Genomic DNA, 12,034 nt, shown 5'->3' on the forward strand with positions numbered 1-12,034 from the left:
TTATACTTAGGATCAAAACAGTTCACCGGAGCGGGGCCGTCTTCGTATCACCCTATGCCGCCACTAGGAAGATATGAAGGTGCTTCTTCCTATCCACCACCACCACCACCTCCAACACAGGGTACGTACAATAATTTGTACGGAATTGCATTCACCTATTGAATGTTGCTTAATTTTTTTTTGTGATCTGTAGGGTGGTCTGAAGACAACGACGCGGCCTCCTTGGACGACTTTTCACAGTTGTTTGCTACGCCTGCCCAGGACGATGATCCCAGCTTGCATACACCTGTGGCTCTGTTACGCCGTCCTGCCAGAGATGTGAGGCCACCGGAACATCATAGCTATCATACAGATCACGTATACGCACAACGTAAGAGAGGTCGGAATGGTAGGGGTGGTTAGTTGTTGGCACTTGTTTCTCTATTGTTATTATAAACTGTTTCGACTGTTCGGATTATGGTTGTTTATGATTGTGGTAGTTTACTTGTCATTTGTTTCTATAGATATTATTGATGTGAACTTGTTATGTTTGTGGGTTCCATAATGCTCGTGAAATAAGGGAAGTTCTTGCGAATTTTTTCCGTGATTTAATGAAGGACAAGTTAGGTGCGGGAGGAGTTAGCGGCCGAGATCCTACCGACGATGATGACGACTACCGCATACAGAGTAAACTTCGTGATACGCTCGTATACCTCAAAATAGGGACCATAGTGTATCTAACTGCGAGTACGAGATCATAGGTTGCCACTGCTCAGCACGGCGATCACGGGTTTCCCATATGTCGCATTGTTTGCCCAGACAAACGTGACAAAAGACGACAGCCCAATAGCAGTGCCCTTTCACCATTTCAAAAAGATGTGACAACACGGCAACCACACCAGCTCACCTTCAAAGCAGTCTCTCGGGCGAGGACGACGGAACTGTCATTCTACAGCGAAGGTCTGTGGCGTGTAGTGGGGAAGGCGGCATCTAGGCACGATCGACCGAGCGGCAGCGATGCAATGCTGTGAGTCTGCATGCACTTAGATGCTCTGCATGCACAGAGATGCATCGAGTAGTCAGTTCGAGAATTGAATCTAACATTTTCAGTGTTCGGTCAGCTAGCCTCTTCACTGTGTTGTCATATAGGCTTTTCAGGTGCATTTACCCTCCACACTCCGGGTATCAGACCTTTGTGCGCCTATAAATACTCCATAGTTTATGAACTCCCAGCAGCACTCAAACACCAAAGCTCATTGTATACCCAATGTCTGGAGGTGGGTCTAGCGGGAAGAATTACTACGGTTTTGGGAAAGAAAAATGGGGAAGAAAGGGAGACCCCATAATATGGGAGGGGCCTCTTGGACCTGATTCCTTTCCGGAACTAGTGTTTGAGTTTCCGCCACAGCACAAGAGTGAATTTACCAATGAAACTCCTCTTCGACAATACGATAACCGTAGAGAACCGTGGCCAAAATGCAGACATGGTGAGGGCTGCTTAGTGCAGATGTGCACCGACGGGATGGATGGCGGTCGGTGTTTCTTCAAATGCCCACACGCATGGGTAATACTCGGTTGTTTTATTTCTTTATCTTCATTGAGACACCTTACATGAAATTTATTTTACAGTATTCAGATGCTCCAGAAAACTGTGGTTTTACCAGGTGGGTCGATTCTGCACCAATTGATTCAGTTCAGGAGTTCATCGAGTACCTCCAGATAAAGATCTTTGATCTGGAATGCAAGGTGAACCATTACGAGGAAGTGAGCGAGGGTAACAAAGACGACGAAGATGATGATACAAGCAATGCTGCCGCTTCACAGGATGAACCATGCACTATTCCTTACTGCAACTGCCCTTGTCACAAGAAGAAGGGCCCTGCCCCTCCGGCACCACCGCCTGCACTACCTGCAATGGGTGGATACTGCGGAGAAGGCTCAACGCAGTTTGCTACGTGGGGGCACGGCTACTAGGACTACCTAGTGCTAGTGACATGCTGCATCGTTGTGTTTGTTGTGTTTTTTAAATTACCTAAGGCATGTTAGCTTAGTTCAGAATCAGTTTACCGTAGTTGCAACGGGTTCTGTCATGCCACTGCATGTCTGATGTGTGTTTCATTAACGTTCTATTATGATGTAATTCCTATGGTCTACATTGTGTAATGCAGTTTTTAGTTCTAATTCTTACCGTTATATTTGATGTGTGGTTCACAGTATTCTAGTCTCCTGAAAAGGTCCGAAATTATTAAAGGAAAGTTCGAAGATTCACTAGATTGCTTGTGCGTGCGTGGCACCTCGGCGCCGTGATCTGTGGCGCCAAGACGTGTTATCTCGGTGCCACATATTACGGCGCCGACCCCAAGGGTCTTTTTCTGCAAAAAGTTACAAAAAGGGCACATATGTGAAATTCTTTCACAAAAAAGACTAAATTGCAAAAATTACGTCCGGCCGCCGGGGGGGCCGGCCGCCCGGCCCCCAGGGACCTGGGCGCAATTTGCTCTGCGAAATTTTTTTCAGAAATGCCCCTGCCGCTCCGCTACCGGGCGGCCAGGTCCCGGCCGCCCAGCAGCGGGGCGGCCGGGGTATATTTCTGTAAATTTCCAAATCGAAAATATATTTTTATAAAAAATAAAAATAAAAATAAAAATAAAAAAATAAAAAAATAAAAAAACCGCGGCAAGGCAGTCAGGCCAGCAGGCCGGTTCCACGCCCCAGGGAGCGCACGTCAGGTCCAGGCCACGTCGGGCGCCAAAGGGGCTCACAAAGCAGACCAAGCATGAAGACCGAGCTTAGCTCGGGTGGCTGCTGGCGAGGGTGTTCGCCTAGCCCACCTGCGTTCGATTCCTGGGATCAGACCAGATGTTTCACCAGAGATTTTTCCCAGTGTTCAGTCTCCACTTGGATGCTTCCAAGTATTACCTCTCACGCGTAAAACTACAATGGGATCGTGACGTCTCCGTCACCTACGAAGGATTCCGGTGATCTCGCTCTCACGCGTAAAACTACAATGGGATCGTGACGTATCCGTCACCTACGAAGGATTCCGGTGATCTCGAGAAGGACGCTGTCCAAAGATCTGAGTGTAGTTTATTTGTACATGTGTGGTGTGAGTGAGGTGTGCGTGTGTAGAGTGGGTGTAAATGCATGTATAAACAGATACTACCAGCTTTCAAAAAGCAGACCAAGCAGCACTGTGCATGCTCGGCATCTCAACGACAGCAACCAAGGTGAATTAATTTTGATGTCCCCTTCATGCTACATGTTCAATGATTATGCAATCATTGCTAGCTTGCATTGGCCTGTAAATTGAACCGTGGTTTAGCTTGTTCTCTAATTAATTTTGAGCTGTTGTATGTGATCTATCGAATGTTGAACTTAACTTGAGCCTAGTCTTGTTCTTGCTACTTCTTGCTAATCTTCGTATGCTAAATTTAGAGAACTCGTTTATAGTGCTTCTTTCTAATCTTTTTGGTGAGACTCTTAATTGGCTTTTTAGCTAAGTTTGGCTTCCGTTAGTATCAGGTTTTTGGCATTTCGGCTAATCTTTGATGTCCGTTTTGCGTTGAGCTTTACCTAACTGTTCGTAGGGTGAGCTCGTCACGACTTGGCTTGTATACCTAACCGTTCGTAGGGTGAGCTCGTCACGAGTTGGCTTGTATCACCTTTAGCGGTTAGATGAGAAATGTGACAGATTGAAATTGGGACATAGGCCTTGTTCGATGAGAATTTTTTAAGGGCTCCCATTCACTCCCCCTCTCTCTAGTCGTCGCGGTCAAAGGCCTCAAAAGCCTCATTAGATTTTTTAGGGTTCCTAGCAGGAGTTCTGGAGTTGGTTTTGTAAACTGACTTTGTTTGACACTTTAATGGGTGGTCAAACTGTATTCTAGGATCCTAGAATACCAAACCAAACAAGGTCTTGATCCACAGCAATCTCATCTCGTGTTCAACGAGCCGAGGTAGACGTGGATGACAAGAGGCAAGGCGGCGCTACTCCGCCCAGCTGCCTAGCCGTCGATGACGAGCAGATCGATGGGGTCCTAATGTTCGGACTCCCGCTCCTCCATGAGAACTTCGTTTTGGGCGCTGGTGGCGGCTTGGACGACGATGGATACGGAGAGGATGAGCACGTCTCTCCTGGTGAAAAGGGAGATCACCTAAACGACAATAAGAATCTCATGAAGTCGCCGGCGGTCCGAGACGGCGAGCTTGATGGCGGCTGGCGATCTGATGACGGACGGCAAGCTCGACGACGGCCGCCGACACTGTTGGAGTATGGTACATTGGTACCAGCACGTTAGTGCCGGTCAAATTGGAGCCGGTACTAACGTGCATGAACCGTAGAAAGCGGGTACGTTAGTGCCGGCTAGAAACTCCAGCCGGCACTAACGTGCCATCCCCCAACGGTCAGCCCGTCTGCCACAATGGTCAAAAGACACGTTAGTGCCGGCTGGGGATTCTAGCCGGCACTAACTTGGTCAATTGCATGTTAGTGCCGGCTGGTAGATCTAGCCGGCACTAAACGTCCACACTTAGTGCCGGCTAAATCCACTAGCCGGCACTAACTTGCCCCGTATAAGCCAGGCACTCCTTCTTCCCCAGCCCGACCATTTCATTTGGCCGAGCTCCTCCTCTCTCTCATGGCGTGTTAGAGGGGAGGTGCTGCCCATTTTCCCCCAAATTTGTGAGGATTTCACCCATCCAAGTGCACCAAAGGTTAGTAGCTTCTTCCACTCTTCTTTGACGGTGTTTATTTTTTGTTTCATGCTTTCTAGATAAAGAAAATAGTGATTTTAAGGTTGAGGAAAAATGAGCATAATTTTCCAATTTATTCATTAATTTGAGTAAAATAGAATCGATTTGTTACTTTTTAGAGAAGGTTTTCTAGATAGTTTGACTATGACACATTTAGAGTAATTTTTTTGAATTATTTCACGGGGACATGTGTATATGTTATTATGCAAAATTTTAAGGATTTTAAGGATGAGGAAAAATGAGCATGATTTATTAATTTGTTCATTAATTTGAGCAAGGTAGAATTGATTTGTTGCTTTTTAGAGAATGATTACTATATAGTTTGACTATCACACATTTAGAATGAGTTTTTTTGAATTATTTTATGGTGACATGTGTATATGTTATTGTGCCAATTTATTTTGCTATTTAGTTTAAATTTACTAGATAGGTGGTCTATGACACATTTACATTTTTTTTGAATTACTTCATAGCAACCTGTTTTTAGGGATAATGAGCATGATTTTTTTTTAATTTGTACAGATGGACCGACAATGGATGCACGGAAGTCGGAGCACCTCGGCGTGGATTCAGGGTTTAGATTCTTTTCTCAAAGCGGCAATGGCAAATAGGTTGCCAAAGAGTTTAATGTGTTGTCCATGCAGTGTTTGCGAAAATAAAAAGGAATTCCGAAAAAGAGATACTCTATGGAATCACCTGGCCTTAAATGGTTTCATGAGTAACTATAGCCTTTGGACTAAGCACGGCGAAGTTAGAGTTATGATGGAAGATAATGAAGAAGATGACGATGGTGATAACAATCTTCCAGATTGGGCATGGGTTCATGAAGCAGGTGGCTTTCAAGATGAACCAATGGACGAGGGTGAAGCAAATGTTGCACAAGAGGATCCACCTGACGAGCTAGGTCAGGCGTTGCTTGATGCACAGAAAGACAGTGAGACTGTGAAGGAGGCATTAAAGTTCGAGAAGATGTTGGAGGATCACAAAAGGCCGTTGTTCCCTAATTGCAAACCGGAGCAAAAGAAGTTCGGTACCACGCTGGAGATGCTGAAATGGAAGGCAACTAATGGTGTAACCGATAAGAGATTTGGTGAGCTATTAAAGATTGTAAAGAACATACTTCCTGAGGGTAATGAACTGCCGTCAACAACATACGAAGCTAAAAAGATGGTTTGCCCTCTTGGATTGGACGTGCAGAAGATTCACGCATGTCCTAACGACTGCATCCTGTATCGCGGCGAATACGAGAACTTGGAAGCTTGTCCTGTTTGCAGCGCATTGCGGTATAAGATCAGGTGAGATGATCCAGGTGATGTTGATGGGCAGCCGGTAAAAAAGAGAGTTCCCACAAAATTGGTGTGGTACTTCCCTATAATACCACGTCTGAAGCGTTTTTTCAAAAACAAGGATAACGCCAAGTTGATGCGGTGGCACAAAGAAGACCGTAAGGAGGATCACATGATCAGACACCCAGCAGATGGGTCCCAGTGGAAAAACCTTAACCGAGAGTATCCTCAATTTGACAATGACCCAAGGAATATAAGATTTGCTCTAAGTGCGGATGGAATGAATCCATATGGTGAGTTTGGCAGCGCTCATAGTACATGGCCCATGACGCTATGTATGTTCAACCTTCCTCCTTGGTTGTGCCTGAAGCGTAAGTTCATCATGATGCCGGTGCTTATAGAAGGGCCAAAAGAACCTGGCAACGACATTGATGTGTTCCTGCAACCCTTGATGGATGATCTCTTACTACTCTGGAAAGAAGAAGGTGTACGTGTGTGGGATGAGTATAAACAGGAGTCCTTCAACCTCCGAGCTTTGCTTTTTGTATGCATCAATGATTGGCCTGCACTTGCAAAACTTTCAGGACAGTCGAACATGGGATACATGGCCTGCAACCACTGTTATGATGAGACCGATAGCATTTATTTGAAACACTGTAAGAAGTGCGTATACATGGGCCATCGTCGATTTCTTCCTACCGATCACCCCCTAAGAACCGAAGGGAAGCATTTCAAAGGAGAGCCTGAAACTCGTCCTAAGCCTCTATTCCGTAATGGAAAGCGTGTGTTCTCGATGATCAAGGATGTGAAGGTAGTATTTGGAAAGGGTCCCGGTAGCCAACCTGTTCCCAAGGATGACCAGGGTCACGGAGATCAACGAAGCAACCGGCGAGCCACTAGCCCCTGGTCAAATTAAGACGACATTTGTAAATCAATTGGGATATCTTGTTAGGGAATCCGTCCCCATAAAATACAAGCTTTGGAAGAGAAATAAAGTCTCTGATCGACCTGAAGATATCGTGCCAGATTCAGAGAAAGAATTGTTATGGAAAGAGGTGTCGTTGCACTTCAAATTTCCCCCAGGCAAAGCTGACAAAGTAAAGGGATGGGCATTTAAGAAGATGGCAACTCAGTTCGGCTCGTTCAAGAAAAAATTGGTGGCAAACTTTTTCAACAAGGGCCTCACACTAGATTTTGATAAAGTCTGGAAGAAGCAACGAGAGTGGTGGAATGAATTCGTGAATTACAAACATAGTGCTGACAGCATGGCAGCCTCGATTCAAGGCAAAATGAATGCTAGTAAAAAGAAAAACTTCCATAGACTTGGGCTTGGAGGTTATAAGGTTGCTATTCCGAAATGGGAAAAGATGGAAAATAATTTAATTGTAAAAGGAATCGTACCGCAGACCTTGAGTTGGCCCAAACGAGCAAGGTATTATTTCTATGCTCATGGAGGCACACTAGACCCCGACACTGGAATGTTTGTGACTAGCGACGTACTAAGAGAGGCTGCCCAAAGACTCGAGGACGCAATGAGGCGTACCGAAGAAGGAACCTTCCAGCCCAACAGAGAGAATGACGAGCTGACTTACGCTCTTAGGAATGCGGAACACACTGGACGGACCCGAGGCGTGGGCGTAGTTCCATGGAAATATGGCTTTTCCGGAGATCTCGAAACCTACCGAAGCCGATGCAGAAGCAAGGCAGTAGTGGCAGAGAAGATCTGTAACCTAGAAAACCGGATAATGTCACTTGAGGCAGCAGTTGGACAATGCTCGGACCAACCAACTGCCAATGTGGAGATCAGCCCCCCTTCTCAGCGTCGTAGCAGTGTTGCTTCCACGGAGCACCCTAATTTGGGTGCCGATAGGCCGAGGGATCCCATTGACGAAATCACCGTTAGGACCCAATGTGAGCTTCTGGTTCTTTATGGGAAAAAGCTCAAAGTTTGTGCTGAGGGTTATGCGGAAGTCCAAGAAGAGGGCGGGACAATACATTGCCAGCCGATTCCTGAAGGATTCGCCAGAGTCTTTGTTGACCGAATTACTGAAGAACGCTGGGAAGACATGGACCTCCCGATCCCTATAAGTCATGAAGAAACAAAACTACAACATGCCGTACACACATGGATCGCGTGGCCAAAGCGCGACATAAGATTGGTGCAAGCAGACACAGATTCCGCTCGGTGCTCAAGGCAAAGATCACCAACGCTAGCTGACAGGAATTCTAGTGTTGGCCCACCTTCTCCACCGCCTGCACGGGACCCCAGCATGGATCCGCCATCACCAGCCGCACAAAGTGAGCCAATTCCGGCATCATCACCAGCCGCACAACAGAATCAGAGTCAGCGACAGAAGGCATACACGGTACCTTCAGTCCAGCCATCTCAAAAGCAGCAAAGAAAGAAGAAAAAGAAGGCTCCAGAAGAGGAAGAGGCAGAAGAATCGTTTCAAACCTTCTTGCTGAAGCGCAAGCTACTGAGGGAGGCTGCGAACAAGAAGCTAGAAATAGATCCAGTTGCAAAGGCACACTTTGTTAAACACTTCATTAAAGATCCCACCAAGGAGAAAGAAAGAGAGTCTGATTATGATCGGCAGATCAGAAAGTGCTACAGCAACCCCAAGAATCGCCTGATTAATGCAAAGACCGTTCCCCAGCTCGGAGAGCAGTCCAAACAATCGATCCCTCCATTGATAGTGCCGCATGAAGACTGTCCCGATGAATCAAGAGATCTGTTGACCATGGCTGGGATGATATTGCAAACTGATCTAACAAGGGCTCAATTGCTTGGGGAGGCCCTACAAAATGCCCGCGGCAGGAAAAAGTTTGTACTTGGTGAACCTTTGATATGGCCAGAGTTGCTACCATTCCTACCAACGAGAATGGCCGAGTTACACAAATGGTATGCCGTGCAATCTAAAGCTAGTAAATTAGAGATGTTCCCAGCTCCAGCTCGGATTAAAGATGAGCATTTCTGGCGGGGGGCAGATGATGTATATATCGAGTTTGCATCACTCTACGATTTATACCATCAAGATGCCCTTCACAAGTCTCTCGTCAGTGTATGGTGCATGTAAGTATTGTCTCTCGTTTCATTATTTTAGCCTTGTGTGTTGACTGATCCCCATTTTTCTTGTGTTCCGTAGGTCAAAAATTCAAATTTGCCGAAAGAAGAACTTCCATAACGTCGGGTTCTTCGACCCCGATATTATACACGAGAAATCGGTAGCGCTAAATCCTGGAGAAATAGTCAATGTTATATACAGGGGGTTGCGTAAGAATAGCATGTGTCCCTTCATTCTCTTGCCATACAACCATCAGTGAGTCGTTCTTTGTTAGCCTTTTTTTCAATCCCTTCGTATTAATAATACTATTTAATAACTATTATAATCAACATTAATTGGTTATGCGTATGTATATGCACAGCTTTCATTGGATATTGCTTTGTATTCGGATTGAGGAGCACAAGGTCTTGGTGTACGACTCGTTAAGGCAAGATAAATCAAAGTACCAAGATATCATCGAGGTGGTAAATACTGCATGGAGTCGCTACCTCCACAAACACATAGGCTTGCCCATAGGTGAAATCGAGCCTCTTCATTGGGTGACTGATTTTTCGGTATGAATATACTCTCGCTACTCGCTACTAATGTCATTCGCAATAAACATCAGAAAAATTCTATATCGTAACCCACATTTGTTCATAGTGTTGGAGACAGGGACAAGGAAACAACTTGTGTGGATACTACATATGCGAGTGGATCAACTCTTTTGCAAGTGAAAAAGGGCAAATGACAGTGGAGGCATTCAATGTACGTGAGCACAATCACATCTGCTCATTATTTTAATTCATTATTTTTTATTCTCATGTTTTTATCGAAAAATGTGACAGCATTGACGGATGAAAGAAGAACTCATTGAAATCGCTCGGATCGGGGCAATTCAAGAAGCTATATGCGGATTTCTACTTGATGAAGTCATAAATCCTAAGGGCGAATTTCATGGCGATATCCGTATAAGCGTCGCCCAAGAAGATCCGATGACGAGGAAGCTGATACGTTACTATAGTTGATGTGCTTAATAATTTGTAATATCTTATGTACTTTTGAACTCCTAAGTGTTCCATACATGATATATATATATATATATATATATATATATATATATATATATATATATATATATATAAATATATATATATATATATATATATATATATATATATATATAAATAATATTAGTGTAATATGCTGTTCTAATAATATTGTGCAATGCAAATAGTACGACTATGTAGTCACATACGGTAGAAATACGCATAGCCATATGTATAAAAACAAAAAGAAAAGAAACATAAAGAAGAAAAAACATTTAGTGCCGGCTAGTTATACCAGCCGGCACTAACCTTGCTGTTAGGACTCGGGCGGGGTCGGGCACGTTAGTGCCGGCTGGTATTACAGACCGGCACAAACATATGCACATTAGTGCCGGTCAGAGTAGCCGGCACTAACGTCTGTCATGTTAGTGCCGGCCATTTAGTGCCGGCCATAGGGACCGGCACTAAGCCGTCCTGTGACCGGCACTAATGTGCCTTTCTCCAACAGTGCGACCTCTTGACTCTGGTGCGGCCGCCGCGTGTGACTTCGGCGGCGATGGACGAGCACGCCCGCCTTCCTGGCTTCTCCGCTCGTCAAGGCGAGCAGGATGTGCACGGCGTCGGCGTCTCCAGCTGAGATGGGCTGGGGGCGCGCCTCGCCCCTGGCTCCTTCAGCCGTCCGCTGCTCCCGTGGAGGAAAGGCCCCAACCCCGCTCTGGTGGCGTACGTGCCTTTATATAGGCAGGGCTCAGGTGACGCGTTCCCCTAGGTTTTCCATCCGGCGCCGCCTTCCGTTTGTTGAGAAGGATCTGCAGGCTCGTTATCTGTTCCGCGTGCAAAGCGGAGCGGCACATTGCGATAAGCACCACGGGCCATCCGGGCTCGCTGCATCGTCACTACCAGAAAACCGAAGTTCGCTGAGTGTAAAGGAGTTTGCCGAGTACAATATTTCGGGCACTCGGCAAACAACCTATTTGTCAAGTGCCAATAAAAAAACACTCGGCTAAAAAAGACACTTTGTTTGCCGAGTGTCTAGGGTTGGCACTCGGCAAAGAGGTGTTTGCTGAGTACCAAGGGGTGGGAACTCGGCAAACAACCCTTTTATGAATTTTCTAAAAATTTCAAAAATAGCAAACAAAGTCTGAAAATTATGAGATTTGGCAAGATGTTATAATATCATATGTGTAGGTTGTGGGAAAAAGTTGAGGAGATTTCGCACACTTTTGTCATGTACGTGCTTACAAATCGATACATCTCTTAAGAAAAATCATAGAGTTGAGAAGGATATGATAAGATTTGGAGTCAAATTGATGGTCGAATTGTTAGTTGAGTTCAAAACTTTTTGTATAGGCAATAGATAACATAGATTGCTTAACGTGAAATTTTGGAAAATTTTCAAGTCCATTTGGTATTTTTAATTTTTTTTTGCATAAATTTTTTGCTGAGTGTATTTATTTGGCACTTGGTAAAGAGAGGCTTTGCTGAGTGCCATAAAAATACACTCGGCAAAGCGTCTCGGATGAATTTTGAATTAGAATTTTTGGAGTGATTCAAATGACATCAGATGAAGAAACTCACAACATCAAAGTTGTAGATCTCGACTTTTTTATTTGAATTCATTTAGGATTTCAAATATGTGTTTGAATTTCTCAAATTTGAAATTCAAATTTTGCAAACGACCTCGGATCAAAAAACTTACAACATCAAAGTTGTAGATCGCGAAAAGTTATGAAACTTTGTAGTTCAAATTTTTTTATTTGAATTCGTTTAGGACCTCAAACAAGCAATTTAATCTCGGATTAGTATAATATGTGGAGAATCTAAACGGAATCTAAACGCATGTGATGCAGGGGTGGAGTGGTAGAGGAGGCTACGCGCGAAGCAAGAGGTCACAGGTTCGAATCACGATAACCGCGTAGTGCGC

This window comes from Panicum virgatum, chromosome 9N (genome assembly GCF_016808335.1).
Source record: "Panicum virgatum strain AP13 chromosome 9N, P.virgatum_v5, whole genome shotgun sequence".
In the NCBI taxonomy this organism is placed as follows: Eukaryota; Viridiplantae; Streptophyta; class Magnoliopsida; order Poales; family Poaceae; genus Panicum; species Panicum virgatum.